The sequence below is a fragment of the Macaca fascicularis genome, chromosome 17 (assembly GCF_037993035.2).
Source record: "Macaca fascicularis isolate 582-1 chromosome 17, T2T-MFA8v1.1".
NCBI lineage: Eukaryota > Metazoa > Chordata > Mammalia > Primates > Cercopithecidae > Macaca > Macaca fascicularis.
The window spans coordinates 92,220,376-92,241,021 of NC_088391.1; the positions used below are offsets into that span (position 1 = coordinate 92,220,376).

General features: G+C 35.4%; 1 protein-coding gene across 2 annotated transcripts in view; it reads right to left on the minus strand.

Annotated features, from left to right (window-relative positions):
- Positions 1 to 20,646, minus strand: part of NALCN (sodium leak channel, non-selective) — a 349,771-nt gene that overhangs the window by 289,329 nt on the left and 39,796 nt on the right. The window lies entirely within an intron of this gene.

The window sequence follows — 20,646 nt, forward strand, 5'->3', positions numbered from 1 at the left end:
TCCCAGCCTAGAAAGCAAGAGTCTTATTTGCGGAGATAAATTATTTATTGATTTCGGAAAACTTTTAATGGCTCTGCCTGGACTTTTAGTGGAACTGCAAAACAAGATAAATATTCTGAAGTAGGCAATAATATTGATATCACACCTCTTTTAATGAACAAGTTAACCTGGCACATTTTTTTTTCTAGGAAATAAGTTGTAAAACTGAGTATTTTAATATGATTTTCTTACTCTTTTCACTCATTACTGAAAGGGTTGGTAGGCAAAGTTGTAAAGAATTGTAGCCAGCATGCATAAAAATGGTAAAATTAAGTATTTTTTCAAATATTGTGACTATGAAATTTAAGTGACAGTGCAGTACATAATTTTATTTTAAAGGAATATTTTAAATAGCTATCTTGTTATATCTGAATAGCTTTTTTAAATAATATATTTTCCCCAAGTTGACTCCCTTAACTACTTTGCCAATATGGATAAGGGATAGTGCACCTGTCAGGAGCCAGGAGACCGCAGCTGGGTTAGGATAAGGCAATGAGAGGGCACAAACATATTCAAAATAATATCAGAAAAGTTGGTCGGGTGTAGTGGCTCACGCCTGTAATCCCAGCACTTTGGGAGCCGAGGCAGGCGGATCACTTAAGGTCAGGAATTCAAGACCAGCCTGGCCAACACAGGAAAACCCATCTGTACTAAAAATATGAAAGTTAGCCAGGTTTGGTAGTGCACACCTGTAATCCCAGCTACTCGGGAGGCTGAGGCAGGAGAATCGCTTGAACCCAGCGGGTGGAGGTTGCAGTGAGCCGATATCATGCCACTAAACTACAGCCTGGGCAACAGAGTGAGATTCCATCTCAAAAACAGAAGAGAAGAGAAGAGAAGAGAAGAGAAGAGAAGAGAAGAGAAGAGAAGAAGAAAAGAAAAGCTAAGCATCAGGACACAGAGGATGCACTGATCAGCTCCAAACTAGAAATGTGAAACCGTTTGAGGTTATAAGGCAATCTGCTGTCTTTGACTTTTAAAATCTAGGCCAACAGATCCTCACGCAGCAACTTTTCTCCTTTTGCTCTAGGAACTGGAAGATATGGGGTGACAATATATATATGTAAAGAGAGCTGGTTGACATAATAGAAAGGGGCCACCAGAATTTGGGGCCAAGCATAACAGGACTTCAGTTGGTAATTTAGCCAATTAACTTTGGCAAGGAACAATTTCCTCATCTTTCTCGTGAAGATCAAATTTATGAAACTGCATTATAAATTAGCAATTGTGTATATAAATCACCTCTTACATACTTGGAGGTCAAAATATATTTATGTGAATTGAATGTGGTTTGACTGAGTTGTATGGCTGGAGAGAGGCAATTTTTTTCCACTCCAATAAGCTTCCATCCTTTCAAGATGGCCAGACACACTAACGGCTCCCTGATATAGTTGGATATTTGTCCTTGCCTAAAACTCATTGAAGTATACTCCTCAGTGCTGGAGATGGGGCCTGGTGGGAGGTGATTGGATCACAGGGGCAGATCCCTCATGAATGGCTTGGGCCATCCCCTAGGTGATCAATGAGTTCCTGCTCTGAGTTCACAGGGGATCTGGTCATTTACAAGTGTAGGGCACCTCCCCTCCACTATCTCTCGCTCTTGCTCTCATTCTTGTCATGCGATGTGCCTGCTCCCCATCTGCCTTCTGCCATGATGGTAAGCTTCCTGAGTCCTCATCAGAAACTGAGCAGGTGCCCAGGGCCATGCTTCCTGTACAGCCTGGAAAACCATGAGCCAATTAAACCTTTCCTCTTTATAAAATACCCAGTCTCCAAATTGGATAAAGAGTTAAGATCCACTGGTATGCCGTATTCAGGGGACCCATCTCATGTGCAACGACACACATAGGCTCAAAATAAAGGGATGGAGGAAAATTTACCAAGCAAATGGAAAGAAAAAAAAAAAAAGGAGGGGCTGCAATCCTAGTCTGTGAGAAAACAGACTTTAAACCAACAAAGATCAAAAAAGACAAAGAATGGCATTACTTAATGGTAAAGGGATTAATTCAACAAGAAGTGCTAAATATCCTAAATATATATACACCCAATACAGGAGCACCTAGATTCATAAAACAAGTTCTTAGAGATCCACAGAGAGACTTGGACTCCCACAAAATAATAGTGGGAGACTTCAACACCCCACTGTCAATATTAGACAGATCAATGAGACAGAAAATTAACAAGGATATTCAGGACTTGAACTCAGCTCTGGATCAAGTGGACCTAATAAACGTCTACAGAACTCTCAACCCCAAATCAACAGAATATACATTCTTCTCCATGCTACATGGCACTTATTCTAAAATCAACCACATAATTGGAAGTAAAACACTCCTCAGCAAATGCAAAATAACTGAACTCATAACAGTCTCTCAGACTACAGTGCAATCAAATTAGAACTCAAGATTAAGAAACTCACTCAAAACAACACAATTACAAGGAAGTTGAACAACCTGCTCCGGAATGACTCCTGGGTAAATAATGAAGTTAAGGCAGAAATCAAGAGGTTCTTTGAAACCAATGAGAACAAACAGACAACGTACCAGAATATCTGGGACACAGCTAAACAGTGTTAAGAAGGAAATTTATAGCACTAAATGCCCACATCAGAAAGCTAGAAAGATCTCAAATTGATACCCTAACATCACAATTAACAGAACTAGAGAAGCAAGAGCAAACAAATCTAAAAACTAGCCGAAGACAAGAAATAACTAAGATCAGAGCAGAACTGAAGGAGATAGTGACACAAGAAGTCATTCAAAAAATTAATGAATACCAGAGCTGGGTCTCTTGAAAAAAGTAATAAAATAGATAGACTGCTAGCTAAACTGATAAAGAAGAAAAGAGAGAAGAATCAAATAGACACAATAAAAAATGATAACGGGGATATCACCACTGACCCCACAGAAGTACAAAATACCATCAGAATACTATAAACACCTCTACCGAAATAAACTAGAAAATCTAGAAGAAATGGATAAATTCCTGGACACACACACCCTCCCAAGAAGTCAGCTCCCTAAATAGACCAATAACAAGTTCTGAAATTTAGGTACTAATTAATAGCCTACCACCCAATAAAAGCCCAGGACCAGACAGATTCACAGCCGAATTCTACCAGAGGTACAAAGAGGAGCTGGTATCATTCCTTCTGAAACTATTCCAAAAAATTGAAAAGGAGGGACTCCTTCCTAATTCATTTTATGAGGTCAGCATCATCCTGATAGCAAACCTGGCAGAGACACAACAACAATAAAAAGAAAACATCAGGCCATTATCCCTGATGAACATCAATGCAAAAATCCTCAATAAAATACTGGCAAACTGAATCCAACAGCACATCAAAAAGCTTACCCACCACAAACAAGTCGGCTTCATCTCTGAGGTGTAAGTCTGGTTCAGCATACACAAATCAATAAGTGTAATTCATCACATAAACAGAACCAGAGACAAAAGCCACACGATTATCTCAATAGATGCAGAAAAGGCCTTTGATAAAATTCAACAACTCTTCATGTTAAAAGCTTTCAATAAACTAGGTATTGATGGAACATATCTCAAAATAAAAAGTGCTATTTGTGACAAACCCACAGCCAATATCATACTGAATGGGCAAAAGCTGGAAGCATTCCTTTTGAAAACTGGCACAAGACAAGGATGCCCTCTCTCACCACTCGTGTTCAACATAGTATTGGAAGTTCCGGCCAGGGCAATCAGTCAAGAGAAAGAAATAAAGGGTATTTAAATAGGAAGAGAGAAAGTGAAATTTTCTGTTTCCAGATGACATGATTCTGTGTTTACAAAACCCCCTTGTCTCAGCCCCAAAACTCCTTAACCTGATAAGCAACTTTAGCAAATCTCAGGATATAAAATCGATGTGCAAAAATCACAAGTATTCCTATACACCAAAAACACATAAGCAGAGAGCCAAATCATGAGTGAACTCCCATTCACAATTGCTACAAAGAGAATAAAATACTTAGGAATACAACTTACAAGGGATGTGAAGGACCTCTTCAAGAACTACAAACTTCTGCTCAAGGGAATAAGAGAAGACATAAACAAATGGAAAACCATTCCATCCTCATGGATAGGAAAAATCAGTATCATGAAAATGGTCATATTGCTTAAAATAAATTATAGATTCAATGCTATTCCCATTGACATTCTTCACAGAATTAGAAAAAACTACCCTAAATTTCATATGGAACTAAAAAAGAGCCTGTATAGCTAAGACAATCTTTGGCAAAAAGAACAAAGCTGGAGGCATCATGTTACTTGACTTCAAACTATACTACAAGGCTACAGTAACCAAAACAGCATGGTACTGGTACCAAAACAGACATATAGACCAATGGAACAGAACAGAGACCTCAGAAATAACACCACGCATCTACAACCATCTGATCTTCGACAAACCTGACAAAAACAAGCAGAGGGAAAGGATTCCCCATTTAATAAATGGTGCTGAGAAAACTTGCTACCCATATGCAGAAAACTAAAACTGGAACCCCTTATACCTTATACAAAAATTAACTCAAGATGGATTAAAGACTTAAATGTTAAACCCATAACCATAAAAACCCTAGAAGAAAACTTAGACAATACCACTCAGGACATAGACATGGACAATGATTTCATGACAAAAATGCTAAAAGCAATGGCAAGAAAAGCCAAAATAGACAAATGGGATCTAATTAAACTAGACGCACTAAAGAGCTTATGCACAGCAAAACAATCATCAGAGTGAACAGGTAACCTACAGAATGGGAGAAAATTTTTTCAATCTACCCATCTGACAAGGTCTAATACCCAGAATCTATAAGAAATGTAGACAAATTTGCAAGAAAAAAGAAACAACCCCATCAAAAGGTGAACAAAGGATATGAACAGACTCTTCTCAAAAGAAGACATTTATGCATCCAACAAACATGAGAAAAGCTCAACATCACTGATCATTAAAGAAATGCAAATCAAAACCACAATGAGACACCCTCTTACACCAGTCAGAACGGCGATTATTAAAAAGTCAAGAAACAATAAATGCTGGCGAGGATGTGGAAAAATAGGAATGCTTTTACACTGTTGGTAGGAATGTAAATTAGTTCAACCATTGTGGAAGACAATGTAATGATTCATCAAGGATCGAGAACCAGAAATACCATTTGACCCAGCTATCCCATTACTGGGTATATACCCAAAAGAATATAAATCATTCAACTGTAAAGATACATGTACATGTATGTTTACTGCAACACTATTTACAATAGCAAAGACATGGAACCAACACAAATACCCATCAATGATAGACTGGACTAAGCAAATGTGGGACATATACACCATAGAATACTATGCAGCCATTAAAAGAAATGAGATCATATCCTTTGCAGGGACGTGGATGAAGCTGGAAGCCATCATCTTCAGCAAACTAACACAGGATCAGAAAACCAAACAGTGCATGTTCTCACTCATAAGTGGGAGTTGAACAATGAGAACATATGGACACAGGGAAGGCAATGACACATACTGGGGTCTGTCGGCGGGTTGGGGGGCAGGGGGAGGGACAGCATTAGGACAATGCATGCAGGGCTTAAAACCTAGATGATGGGTTGATAGGTGCAGCAAACCACCATGGCACATGTATACCTATGTAGCAAACCTGCACATTCTGCACATGTACCCCAGAACTTCAAGTAAATTTTTTAAAAAGCAAACAAGTAAATAAATAGATACAAAGCAGAAAAAAAGAAGAAAATACTTATTTAACAGGATGGCATTTATTACCCAGAAAGTTCTAAAAAAAATTATTAGGAGATACTTGCTCCCTAGGGTGCTAAAGAAAGACTATTTAAAATCAACATTACAAATTACAGAACATGAAAGACACCTGTATCTTGAACTTTGCATAAAACCGATGTCTCTTGATGGTTAAATTTAGACTATAATTTACTTTCGAGGTGGCAATATCGCAGTAGTGATGCCGTGTCCTTCTATGTGCATCAGCACATCATAAAAATTTGTCCTAGTGCAGTTAACATTAATGATTCACTTAGTTAAAGAGCTCTCGGACAGACCGTCGCACTACAGAGTTAATTATTTTTCTCTTCATTATTAGGTATCTTTATGCAGCTGATGTTCATAAACCATCACATTTAATCTGGCAGCTGCCCTTCTTTCTTAGGTTTTCTTTGCATATATCCGTCTTTGGTAAATAAAAGCTCTCATCTTTGTTTACATGCCAGAAAAACTACAAACAAAACAAAACAAAACAAAACAAATAAACAAACAAACAAACAAACAAAAACCACAGGCTCTTCCACTTACTGAAGTTTTGAAAAAATATTCTTCTTTGGCCCAAAACATTGACATTACTGGTGAGCTTGTCAAAAATTCAGAAACTGAGGCTTTCTTCCAGATCTTCTGAAAAAATAATCTACACATTAACACGATCTCCAGTTTACTGTACACATTAAAATTTGAGAGGTACCTTTTAAGTCAATGTGTCTTTTCCATCTGAAAAATATACACAGCTCATTCTCTATGATACAAATATAGAACTCAAAAATGTAATAATAAAAAAAAAGTACCCAGTCTCAGGCCCGCTCTTCCTTCCTTCTTTCTTTCTTTTCTTTTCTTTCTTTCTTTCTTTTTCTTTCTTTCTTTCTTTTTCTTTTCTTTTTCTTTCTTTCTTTTCTTTCTTTTTCTTTCTTTCTTTTTCTCTCTCTTTCTTTCTTTCTTTTCTTCCTTTTCTTTCTTTCTTTCCTCTCCTCCTCTCCTTCTTTCTCTCTATCTCTAACTCTCTTTCCCTACCCTCCCTCCCTCCCTTCCTTCCTTCCTTCCTTCCTTCCTTCCTTCCTTCCTTCCTTCCTTCCTTCGATGGAGTTTCACTCTGTGACCCAGGGTAGAAAGCAGTGGTGTGATCTCGGTTCATTGCAACCTCCCCCACCTCCTGGGCTCCAGCAATTCTCATGCCTCAGCCTCCCAAGTAGCTGGGATCACAGGTGCACACTACTATTCCCAGCTATTTTTTGTATTTTCAGTAGAGATGGGGTTCCACCATATTGCCCAGGTTGGTCTTGAACTCCTAGTCTCAAGTCATCTGCCCGTCTTGACCTCTCAAAGTGCTGGGATTACAGGCATGAGTCACCATTCCCTGCTAGTTTCAGGTATTTCTTTATAGCAATGAAAGAATGGATTTACACACTCCCCAATGATGTGAACATGAAAAGTAAAGTCGGTGAGGGATTTTAAAAGTGCCAATGCCCCTGACAACTCCAACCACGCTCAACCACAAAGTGCACTGCCCCAATTCAATCTCTAGAAATAAGAACATGTAAGAGTCACTAAATAAGTAAAATTGAGACGGTTGTCCATCCCAGAAAACAAAGACATACCTGCCTCTTTGCAGGAAAGACAGGAGGCTCTAATTACTTCTGGTGCTCCTTAGACATTGCTAGGGAAATAGTCTTAAGGGAAGAGGACATGCATGCAGCGCAGTAAGCAGCTAGCTAGAAGACTAACATTTATTTGAAGACTCAAGGTCTGTTTTTTTTTAAAAAGCCATGTAATTTTGTGTTCTCCTCTATAACAAATCTTTTGGAGTTTAATCACAAAACTAAAATTTCAAATGACTGATTTCTAACTTGCCAATTCTGAGCATCTCGCCCTTGCCTAAAAATATCAATCAAAAATGTGGCTTGGAATCAGTATTTTTTTTACAAATTTTGCCAGGTGATTTTCTTTACCAAAGAGACTTCATCCTAAAAATTAATTTTCAAAATTTACTAGTGGTGCTGCTGTAGTTATGCATACTTATTATGGTTTCTATCATGGGGAAAACCAAGCTGGTTGGGTGGAACCTGAGATACAAAAGTGATAGTAAATATTTATTCTATGGACGCAACCACAGTAAACACTATTTGTGAGGGACTGAATAGGTAGAGCTCCTCATTCCCACATTCACAGAGGATGTTCAGAAGTTCCAGTGCATGCTTTTAGAATTCAGTCTTAAAATAAGCAATTGTAACTAACCACTTACTCATATGTCCCATTGAGAACTTGTCTTCTAAGAATATGCTCCTTGTAACTAAAGGAAAACTAAATATTTTATTCAAACAGTTTGGACACACATGTTGAAGGAAGATTATCTCATACACTGACCAAGTTACAACTGAAAGCATAGAAACCAGTGTGAGGGAGAAATGGGTCTAGTCTTGCTTCTGATACAAGCTGTTTCATCTTAGCCATTTTATTTAACTTTACTGAGCTTCAATTTCCTTGGCTGTAACATACAGTGTAAAAATGGAACATAACTTACCGGATTGTTGTAAGTATTAAGTGAGAAAATAACACAACAATTGTTTAATAAAAGTTATTTACCACTAATAATAAGAACCTTATAACCTACAATATTATATTATCTTCGTTTTGGGAGGTAAACATATGATCAAAAGACTGATCAAAATAAATTACATTTCTTTTAAACCCCCATTCAAACTGCCCGATTTTCCTTTTGTGTACTGAAGACTCTCACAAGTGTTTTTGCTATTCTGGTAAAAATCATGCTGGTATTAATTTTCATCTGAAAGTTCAATTTATTCTGAAATATATTCATATATTTATAAATATTATTATCATATGAAAGGCTGACTTCTGGCACCTCAGGTGGTTCACATCTTGGAGATCAATGTGCACAACAATTTTAAAAGAGATACATAGATAGTACTAAAAATATATAACATATCACTAGTTTATAGATTTAGATGAAGTTGAATCCCATGAATCATAACATATACATAGGGATAGAAACCAGACTTAATAAAAACTTTAATGTAGAAATTATACTACATATATTATAAAGAGCTAATGTAAATGACGAGTTAATGGGTGCAGCACACCAACATGGCACATGCATACATATGCAACAAACCTGCACGTTGTGTACATGCACCCTAGAACATAAAGTATAATTAAAAAAGAGCTTATACATATGGATGTAGATCTCTCTGTGTATAAAGGTTTATGAATGTACAATTAAAATACAGAAGTTTCTCAAATGGTAAAACGTACACGGGCTTGGAAGTTAGACTTGAGTTCAAATCCTGGCTCTCTCACATACCATCTGGACATATTACTTAACCTCCCAGAAATGCAAAGATGGCTTAACATATGGAAATCAATAAACATGATATATTACATAAACAAACCAGGAACAATCACCATATCATTATTTCAATAGATATAGAAAAAGCTTTTGGTAAAATTCAACACCTCTTTATTATGAAAACACTAAAAAATTGAGTATAAAATGAATATACCTCAAAACAATAAAGACCATATTTAACAAACCCGTGGCTAACATCATACCAAAGAGGGAAAAAATCGAAAGTCTTTCTGCTAAGATCTGGAACAAGATCAGGATGCCCATTTTCATCCCATTTATTCAACATACTATTGGAAGTTCTAGCCAGAGCAACCAGATAAGAGAACGAAATAAACGACATCCAAATTGGAAAGGAAGAAATAAAATTATCCTCATTTGCAGATGACATGATCTTATACTTAGAAAACCCTAAAGACTCCACCAAAAACTGTTAGAAATTATAAGCAAATGCAGTAAATTACAGGATACAAAACCAACACACAAAAATTAATAGCATTTATATATACCAACAGTGAACAATCTGAAAAATAAATCAAGAAAGCAACCCCATTTACAATATTTATAAAAAATTTAAAAATGCCTAGGAATAATTGTGACTAAAGAAATGAAAGATCTCTATAATGAAAAGTATCACATTCTGATGAAAGAAATTGAAGTGGACACAAAAAATGGAAAGATATTCTATGCTCATGAATTGGAAGAATTAATATTGTTAAAATGTTAACATGACCCGAAGCAATCTACAGTTTCAATGCAATCCCTATCAAAATACCAATGACATTCTTCACTGGAATATAAAAAACTATCCTAAAATTTATATAAAACACAAAAGATTCTGAATAACCAACGCAATCCTGTGCAAAAAGAACAAAGCTGGAGGCATCATACTAACTGACTTCAAAATATACTACAAAGCTATAGCAACCAAATCAGCATGGTACTAACAAAAAACAGAAAACATCCCAATGGAACGGAATAGAGAACTCGGAAATAAATACATGCTTTTACAGTCAATTCATTCTTGACAAAGGTGCCAAGAACATTAATATCTCTCATCATATAAAAATCAAATAATAAAGGATTAAAGACTTAGATCTAAGAACTGAATCTATGAAACTCCTAGAAGAAAACATTGGGTAAATGCTCCAGGACACTGGTCTGGGCATTTTTTGGGGGGATAAAATCTGAAAAGCACAGGCAGCTAAAGCAAAAATAGATAAATGGGATTGAATCAAGCTCAAAACTTCTGCATAGCAAAGGAAATAATCAACAAATTGAAGTGACAGCCCAAAGAATAAGGGAAAATATCTGCAAATAATACAACTGACAAGGGATTAATAACCAGAATATATAAATAACTCAAATAACTCAATGGGAAAAAATCTAATAATCTGATTAAGAAATGGGCAAAAAATCTGAATAGACATTTCTTAAAAGAAGACATACAAATGGCAAATAGGTATATAAAAATGGGTAACATCACTAATCATCGGGGAAATGGAAATAAAAACTACAGTGAAATATCAAGTCACCCCAGTTAAAATGGCTTTTATAAAAAGGACAGTGAAAGTTGGTGAGAATGCAGAGAAACAGGAACCCTCATACACTTTGGTGGGAATGCAAATTTTGACAACCACTGTGAAAAACAGTATGGACTGAAAAAAACTAAACATAGAACGACTCTATGATCCAGCAATTTCAGTACTGGGTATATATCCAAAAGGGAGGAAATCTATATATTGAAGAGATAGCGGCACTCACATGTTGACTGCAGCACTATTCCAAACAGCCAAAATATGGAATCAACCTAACTGCCCACCAATGGATAAATGGATAAAGAAACTGTGATATGCATCTATACAGACACACAATATAATACCATTCGGCCATAAAAATAAGTGAAATCCTGTCATTTGCAGCAACATGGATGGAACTGGAGGTCATTATATTAAAAGAAATAAGCCAAGCACAGAAAGACAAACATCACATCATCTCACTCATATTTAGGCCCTAAGTAAGTGGATCTTATGAAGAAGGAGAATAGATTGGTTGTCACCAGAGAGGGGGAAGGGTAAAGGCCAGGGTTGGATGAAGAAAGATCGGTGAATAGGTACAAAAACACAGTCAGATAAAAGAGAAAAGACCTAGTGTTTGATAAATCAGTAGGGTGACTATAGTAAACAGTAATCTATTATATATTTCAAAATAGTTAATAGAGAATAATTCAAGTGTTCCCAGTATTAAGAAAAATGTTTCAGGTGATGGATATGCCAATTGTCCTGATTTGATTATTATGCCTTACATGAATGTATCAAAATATCACATGTACTCCAAAAATACATCTATTGTGTCAATAAACATAAACAAACACATATGAATCAAGATGTCATAAACCGTTGCATGAATTTGGGGCAATTATGATTTTACATATTCTACAAAACTGTCTTTTGATAAAGTCTTTAGAAATTAAAAATTAATGTTCTAAATTTCAGTATGTTTCTATTTGTATTTCTTTTTTTTTTTTTTTTTTTTTTTTTACTTTTAGATTCAGGGATACATGTGCAGGTTGGTTACAGAGGTAAACTGTGTGTCAAGGGGGTGTGGCGTACAGATTGTTTCACCACTCAGATAATAAGCATAGCACCTAATAGGTAGTTTTTCAATCCTCACCTTCCTCTCACCCTCCACCCTCAGGTAGGCCCCAGTGTCTGTTGTTCCCTTCTTTGTGTCCGTTGTTCCCTTCTTTGTGTCCGTATGTACTCAGTGTTTAGCTCTCATTCATAAGTGAGAACAAGTGGTATTTGATTTTCTGTTCCTATGTAAGTTTGCTTAGGATAATGACCTCCAGCTTCATTCATGTTGCTACAAAGGATATAGTCTCATTCTTTCTCTTGGCTGCATAGCATTCCATGAAAAAAACTCTTTATTTTGTCAACAAAATTTATAAGACAATACTTCATTTATTTGCCAAGTACCCTAAAGAATAAGTGACAAATAAATTTAGTTAATACATTTTATTTATTTTAATAAACTTAAAATTTATTTGGACCAGAAAGAGCAAACTGCAAAAAATTCAACTTTATATTATCTCTAATTCAACTCTTGGTGATATTTTACAAAATACCAAGTTTATATATAAACTTCCCCTGGGCAAGGTGACTATAAAATGCATTGTCTCCATTGAGATTCCTTAAAATCGAGTAAGAGGCTGTTAGTGATTACTTTGAAACAATAGGGATAAACCAAGATTGTCCTGGGCATCTGTGATGTGTGATCACCCTACCTCCGGGCTTAAAGCTAGTGGTCCAGTTATCGCAAATACGTTCCTGAGTTCCTGTTTGAATCCTGCTCTCTCTATATTAAACGTTTATATATTTAATGGTTGCATTTACTTACCTTAAAGTTTTTCTAATTATGTCACTCTTGGAAATAAGATTTCATTATTTGATACTGAGCTATGAATACGTTTTTCTTCTTTTTCAGGAATGAGAATAAGTTGTCAGGTAAGTCTTCATTTTTTCTATTTAACCTGCCAGCTCATTTTTGAACATTCCTGTTCCAGCTTCGGGGAGATTTCTGCCATCACAGTTGGTATTTCGCAACACCTGTTTCTGCTACAAGCCATTGCTCTTCTCAGCTTCCTTTAGGAAATGAGCTGCTTTGCTTAGTCAAATCTCATTACTCTTTTCATAATTGCCTTAGGTCACCATTCATTATCAGAGAAGAATCTAAAGCTTTACTAGCACTGCTACTGAAGATGTAGCTAAGATTCCCTGCTACTGGACCTTACAAGAACTAAGCTCCATTTAAAAGCAAAACTGTATATATTGTATTGCTTCTATATCTTGTTCGCCTCACATACTAAACAGAATCAGCTCTGGAGGTCAGCTATGAAACCTAAGATATGCAAGCTTCTGGTCTGAAACCTCTGTCATGATTAGGCTATAATACATGCAAATCAATTAGGCAGAAGTTGGAACAATTGTTAACAATTTCTCTTAATCATTTCTCTTAAATGATTAAGAGAAATGAGGTCACGGCAGTAGCTGGCAACACTGCTGAAAACACAGCCATCATACCTTACTTAGTTTAATATGTGACTCAGAGATGTGTATAATAAATTTTTAAAATAATATTATTTTTAGTTGACAAATCATAATTGTATTACATTAATGCAGCACCAGGTGATGTTTTGATAGATGTATACAAGACGTAACGGTTATATCGGGCTAATTAACATATCCATCATATCACTTAACTCTTTTGAGATGATACATTTGAAATTTACTTTTTTTTTTTTTTTTTTTTTTTTTTTTGAGACGGAGTCTCGCTCTGTCACCCAGGCTGGAGGGCAGTGGCACAATCTCCTAACAACTGTGATTATGAGCAACATTACTACCAAGTGGCTAGTTAAACATTTTCTTCTCTAATAGTAAACGAAGAGTCACATAAAAAGAAGACAAAATAAATATGTGTGTGTGTGTGTGTGTGTGTGTGTGTGTGTGTGTGTGTGTGTATGCTACTAGGCAGGTTTTACACATATGGGAAAGACAAAAATGCAGTCATTTCACCATAATGGCTATGTCTCAGGTAACTAAGCATTCTGTCAACATTTATGAAATTTTTCACGGTGAACTTCATTTTTGGGATAGAGTAATGAGCTGGAGCTAATATTTAGATCACGAGGCATGTTTTAATGCATTTTTTTCAGTATCATTCTTTTCTTGGTACCAAATACAGCATGGAACTAGCAAAGAATACTTACTGAAGCAACTCTAGGGTCATGAGTTCAGAAGACATTCGTGTATCTGTTCTCAGTTTCTGTGAACATTTATGTGCCAGTATGAGCTTTGGTTTGCCAGCATAACACCTGATCTTCTAGCTGCATTTACAAGTTTTATAACTCTCACATTCTGACTTGGTTTTAATAAAACGGTAATTTGAAGCCAGCCTCCTGTACTCCCTGCAGTACTACACAGCTGCTTTCTTATCCAGAAGATTTCCCTGTTCTTCATCTCCATATTTATTGTCTCCAACCCACACAATATCTTTATCCATTTTCATATTCACTCATAGAACAATCTAGGCATATTCTACAGCCTACATACACTAAAAAGAAAAAAAAAATCCAACTACCTACAGATTTTCTTCCATGCATTTGTCTCTTCCCTCACCCACACAGTCAACTCCCTTACTCAACACTTGCTTCAATTTTCTTACACTGTATATGAACTAATTCACTGCTTCTTTCTGCTTAAACTTTGTTTTTCTCTTTTTTAGCCATTTCTCCTTTCCTGCTTTTAACAACTTACTTTTCTCTGTGTTTCTTTTTTATTTCATCTTCTTTATCAATTTGTCATCATGTTAATATTGTCTGTCTAAATATAATGTTATCAACCATGCCTTCAATAAATAGTTACTAATTATTTATTCTGTGTTAGGATACTAGGTAGTAAGGATAAAAAGATGAATATATCACAATATTCTCTTCCCCTTTCCCATATGTATCCTCAAGGATCTTAGAGAAAAATAGAAAAAAAAAATAGCTATGAATGTGAGTCCTGGTTCTCGCAAGACGGACTGTACCAAATTCAACTCCTTCCACTACAAACAAATAGATAACATTAAAAACTTCACATTCGGGCTCACAATTAAAAAAATGCATTCCAAAATGTCAAAACATAGGAAGGAAAGCAGTAAATGAGTATGAAAGGAAGGAACATGAGTTGACATAGTGTTACAAATGGGAGCTAGGTACCCAATATCCAAGAGCTTGGGTTTTAATGCCCACATGAGGCAGAAGACCAGGTCTTGAGCCCATGAAAAGCTTAAAGCTGGAAATATGACCCCATGCATGAAGCCAGATCATAATTTGTAAGACTTTCAGAGTGTGATATTGGTAGAGATAGTCCAATAGACCGGTGAAGCACAGTGGAGCCCCAGAGGAACAGACCCATGTATAGACGGGGAATTAGTGAATGAGACAGGTGAAGCTAAACTCAGTGGGTAATAGTACACAATAAATAGCGCAGGCACAATTGCTTAACCATGTGAAAAATTAGATTTCTACCTCACATTGAGACATTTTAGGCAGTTTTAGTAGGTATAACTGACATAACATAAACTGCACATACAAAAGTGTACAGTTTGATAAGTTTTGGCACATGTACAGAACCACAGTCAAGATAATGAACATATCAATAAGCCCCAAAGGTTTCTTGATGCCCCTTGGTAATCCCTTATTTCCACCACAACCTTTATCGCTAGGCAACTGCTGATTTATTTTCTATCATTAAAGATAAGTTTAGATTTTCTAGAATTGTATATAAATGGAATCATAGAATATGTCATCTTTTTAAATCTGGATTTATTCAGTCATCATAATTATTTTGAGATTTATCCAAGATGCTGTATACATCAATAGTTCATTATTTATTATTATTAAACAGTATTTATTTTATGGATATACCATCATTAGTTTGTCTATCTATCTGTTGATGGAAATTTGGGTTGTCACCAGTTTGGAGTATTATGAATAAAGTTGCTGTGGGCATTCATGTGTAAATCTTTGTATGGACATACATTTTTATTTCTTTTGGTTTAATACCTGGAGTGAAATAAATGAGAGATGTGACAGGTCCCTGTTCAATGCTTTTTCTTTCTTTCTTTTTTATTTCTTAGAGACTGGGTCTCACTGTATCACCCAGGCTGGAGTGCAGTGATGCAATCATAGCTCACTCTAGTCTCGAACTCCTAGGCTCAAGTGATTCCCCCACCTCAGTCTCCCAAAGTGCTGAGATTACAGGCATGTGCCACTGCACCCAGCCTGATCAGCATTTTTTTTTTTTAACAGAGTTGTAATATTTGTTGTAAAGTTGTAATATTTGTACCATCCTCTATCCCCCCAAAATAGCTTATGGGAGTTAGTTTCTTCTCATCATTAATGCTGTATGCCACGCACTGGTGCAGAGGACAAAATAAATTTGGTAGGCACCATTTGATTCACTTCACTTATATAAAAAACACACAAAATCTCCAAGGTTTTGAAAATGAAATGAGAGTTGCTGATTAGGGCATCTAACTAGTTGGTCCACGCTCTCTTATTACTGAGTTTCTTCTTCATTTACGCTCTTAGCAGTGGGCTTCATTTCATCACCACCAGGCTGGGCTCAGGATTGTGCAGCCCATGCTCTAAAACTAAGAATTTGTCATGTGCTCCCTTTCACTGTCAATCCAGGAATGGTCTAAAGCATACTTAAGCAATTGTGGGGAAAAAACCAATTGGTTAATAAGATAAAAGGTGATTAAATAAAAATAAATTATTTTAGAGTTATAAATTATTTTAGAGTTATGATTATTGAAAAATTTGAAATGTCATGTTCTTGACCCATCATATACTCTGGCATCCAGAAGCTAATTAGGAAAAAAATTCAAAATTCATGATGATAAAAAGGTCAGCCCATCTGAAAGATACAATGACACTTTATGCACCTAATTAAAGTTGAAAATTATATAAAGCAAAAACTGACAAAAATAAGAGAGATTGAAATTTTTTCTCATGTCTAGAAAATTGAATAGCTCTCTCAGAAATTGATAGAACAACCCTGATTTTTAAAACCAAGAAGGATAGAACTACCTAGAACAAATTATCAGCCAACTTGACTTCGGTGACATTTATAGACATTATACTCAAAAACTGCAGACTTAACTTTCTTTTTTTCAAATTCTCATGGAATTTTCACCAATTTAGACCATATAATGCTCCTTAAAATGATTCCTAATGAATTTCAAAAGGCTGAAACTTCACAGGGACTATTGTCTGACCACAACAGAATAAACTTATGCTCCCAAATAACATTTTTAGAAAATCTCATTCTTCTAAAAATACACTTCTAAATAACCTATGGGCCAAAAGAGAAATCACGTATGATATTAGAAGACACTTGAATAATAATAAAAATACAACATATTAACATTTTGGAAATGCAGGTAAAACAATGCTTAGAGGAAAATTATATTTTTAACTTATCGTATTAGGAAAATGTTAAAAGATGCCTATATACCTTCGTTTTACGAAATATGAAAAAGAAAATAAAAACTAAAAGCAGAAATAAGGAAATGATGAAGATAAAATCAATGTGAAAAACAGACTAACAACAGGGAACATTAAATAGGACAAAGATTCTTGTGTGTGTGTGAAGAGATTAATACAATTGAGAAGACATGAAAACATGGAGAAAGATACAAATTATCAATGTCAGGAAAAAAATGACTTATTACCACTATTCTACAGATGTTAAAAAGATAATCATGCTTAAAAGATAACCAGAGGGCATTTGCATAAACATGATGCAATATTGACAGCCTATAAAAATAGGTAAGATCTTTGAAAAGGAAAATTTACCAACTTAACAGAACAAGAAAGATAACAACACCATAGCTCTGTATGTTGAATACATTTAATTTGTAATGAAAACCGTTCTCACAAAGAAGATTTCAGGCCCCGAGTTTTACTCATGAATTCTATCAAACGTTTAAGAAAGAAAGAATATGAATCTTATATTAACCCTTGGAAACATGTTCTGCTTGTTTTATGAGGACAGCAATACCCAGATTTCAAAATCTGGTAAAGATATTTCAATTAAAAAAGCCTAAAAATAATGTTCCTTGTGAACAAAGATGCAATAATTTGTAACAAAACATTAGCAAATCAAATCTTACAAGGCATAAAGAGGAATACAATATGACCAAATTAGCAATATACCAGAAATGCAAGATTGGCTTCTATTAAAAAAATCCATCATGTAATTCAGTACATTAACAGAATAAAAGAGAAAAGCACTGGACAAAATATACATACATCAATGATTAAAATCTCTTAGCACCATAGGAATTAAAGGTAACTTCCTCACTTTGAAAACTCTACTGCTCACATCCCACTTAACAGAAATACTGAAAGCTTCTCCTAAGACATTGATGTCCATTCCAACCACTAAATTAAGACTACATCTTGACTCTTGCCTCATAAGAAACACACAAATTAATTTGAGAAGGATCATAATTTTCAGGGAGTACCTCATAAGAAATACACAAGTTAATTTGAGAAGGATGATAATTTTCAGAAAGTAGAATAATAAATGCAATAACTTACTCTCTGGATTTAATTCTGACAGAAAAAGGAAATAGTTCCCCCAAGACATATATAATAAATATGTAAAGATTTTTATATTCACCAAAATCTCAATAAAGTGGGTAGAGACATAATTTCAATAGTAGGGGAAAATAATAATATGTCCAGAAAATGGTTATCAAAAAGTTATTTTCCAAGGCTATTTTGAACAACAATAATGAAGAGTGGGAGTGGGGTTAGTAGCAACAGTATTTTTCTTTTAAAAATAATTTTGAGTAGATTATTCACTCACATCATGCAAGAATAAAAATTACATTAAAAAACAAGAAAAAATGAGATCTTTACTTCAACATAATTCTATGGATAATCAAGGAAGGCATGGTATCTGGCCACACTTAGGTGAACCTAAGGTAAATTTGTTTGTTTCTTTCTTTTTTTGAGACAGAGTCACACTCTGTGGCACAGGCTGGAGTGCAGCGGTGCGATCTCAGCTCACTGCAGTCTTCGCCTCCTGGGTTCAAGCAATTCTCCTGTCTCAGCTTCCTGAGTAGCTGGGATTACAGGTGCCCGCCACCACGCCCAGCTAATTTTTGTATTTTTAGTAGACATGGGGTTTCACCATATTGGTCAGGCTGGTCTGGAACTCCTGACCTCAGGTTAACTACCCGCCTCAGCCTTCCAAAGTGCTGGGATTACAGGTGTGAGCCACTGTGCTCGGCCCCCTAAGGTAAATTTCTAAGTAGGTATGAGATGCATGCATATACCTTCAAAATAAAAATAAAATGAAATAAAATAAGGTCTTGACTAATAGGTAATGCTTTACTGTTTAACATTTAACCAGTGAAATTATACTGACGTTTTTGAAGTTACTTCATTCATTCCTATTTTCTTAGAAACTTGCACATGCCTCCTGGTCTAAAAACACGTGGAAACAAAATATCTACCCTTTTGGAGTTGACATTCTTTGGGGTGGTGCAACAGCAAGCAATGAAATTCACTTTTAGTTTTTAGTACATTATGTAATTATTAGGAGTTGCACAATATACATATACTATTTGTGCATCAATTAGAAATTCAATTATTAAACTTATTTCTGGGAGAGACTAATAATTAAATGACCATTATAAATGTGAAATAAACTCAGAATTAATTTAGTTACTTTGTCAGTAAAATAACGTAGCCATGAATTAGTCATAGATGTTTTCCTTTCACATTCTTACAAGTGCAAATTTTGGTCTTCTTTATTGCTCTTTCCTTTTTTTTTTTTTTTAAACATGTTATCTCTCTTTTGGAGGATACACTTATACCTACCACCTCAGCATGTAAGCGTGTTTACATATTTCTTTATGACAACAAAGTAATGATGGCTAGCATACAGTGAATGCCTTACTATGTGCTGGTCACTTTGCTTGTCTTTACATTCATTCCCTCATTCACTCTTTCTGACACCTCTAGAAAGTATGTCCTGTTGTTAATGCACTTCACTGAGGAATAACCTAAATAATTTATGCAAACTCATACAATAAAGTGTTGGAATTGAGTCAAGCTTATCATGATATCTATACTCACAGAGATATTCACTTATTTGTGGTTTATCTACTTTGTGTATATATATATACACACACACATAGACTTTATAAAAAAAATGCTCCAAGTGCAGAAAACACAACATAACCCTTTCAATATTTTAAAACTCAATGATCGTTATATACCCAATTGGTTTGTAAGTAGATATTGATACATTAAAAATATTTTGAAGAGGAATGGCTGCTTGTAATCTCTTTTTGAATTTTATAAAGTGCTTTAAATCTGATTTCTGTGATTTGAATCAAGATTTTTTCTATTGGTAATTTATGGATGAGTTCTTCATTTATAAATAGACAAATTTCCATGTGAAGATTTGAATACAAGGTGTAAAATCAGTTGTATTATCCCCAATCCCTGCTGCCCTGAAATCTGGCATAGTCATATCTGTTGCACCTCTGGGTTGTGCTTGGAACACCAAACTCTATATCTAGCCAACACCTAATGGGACACTTTTGGACCATCCAGGGGCCAACATCCCACTCTGCTCTCTCCTGCCATCACATCCCTGGAGTTGTATATTTACAATGATCAGCCAAGTAGAAGAGGCAGGTGCCCTACTGCATAATACATAATAGGTAATTGAAGTACATACATTCTATCTTACCCACCAACCCTACAACAGACAAGCGCAACAGATAGTATACAGTGTTTTGTCTAGAAACGATGTTATAATCATTTAGGAAACTATTTTAGGGAATGATGACCAAAGATAATAATAATAAAAATG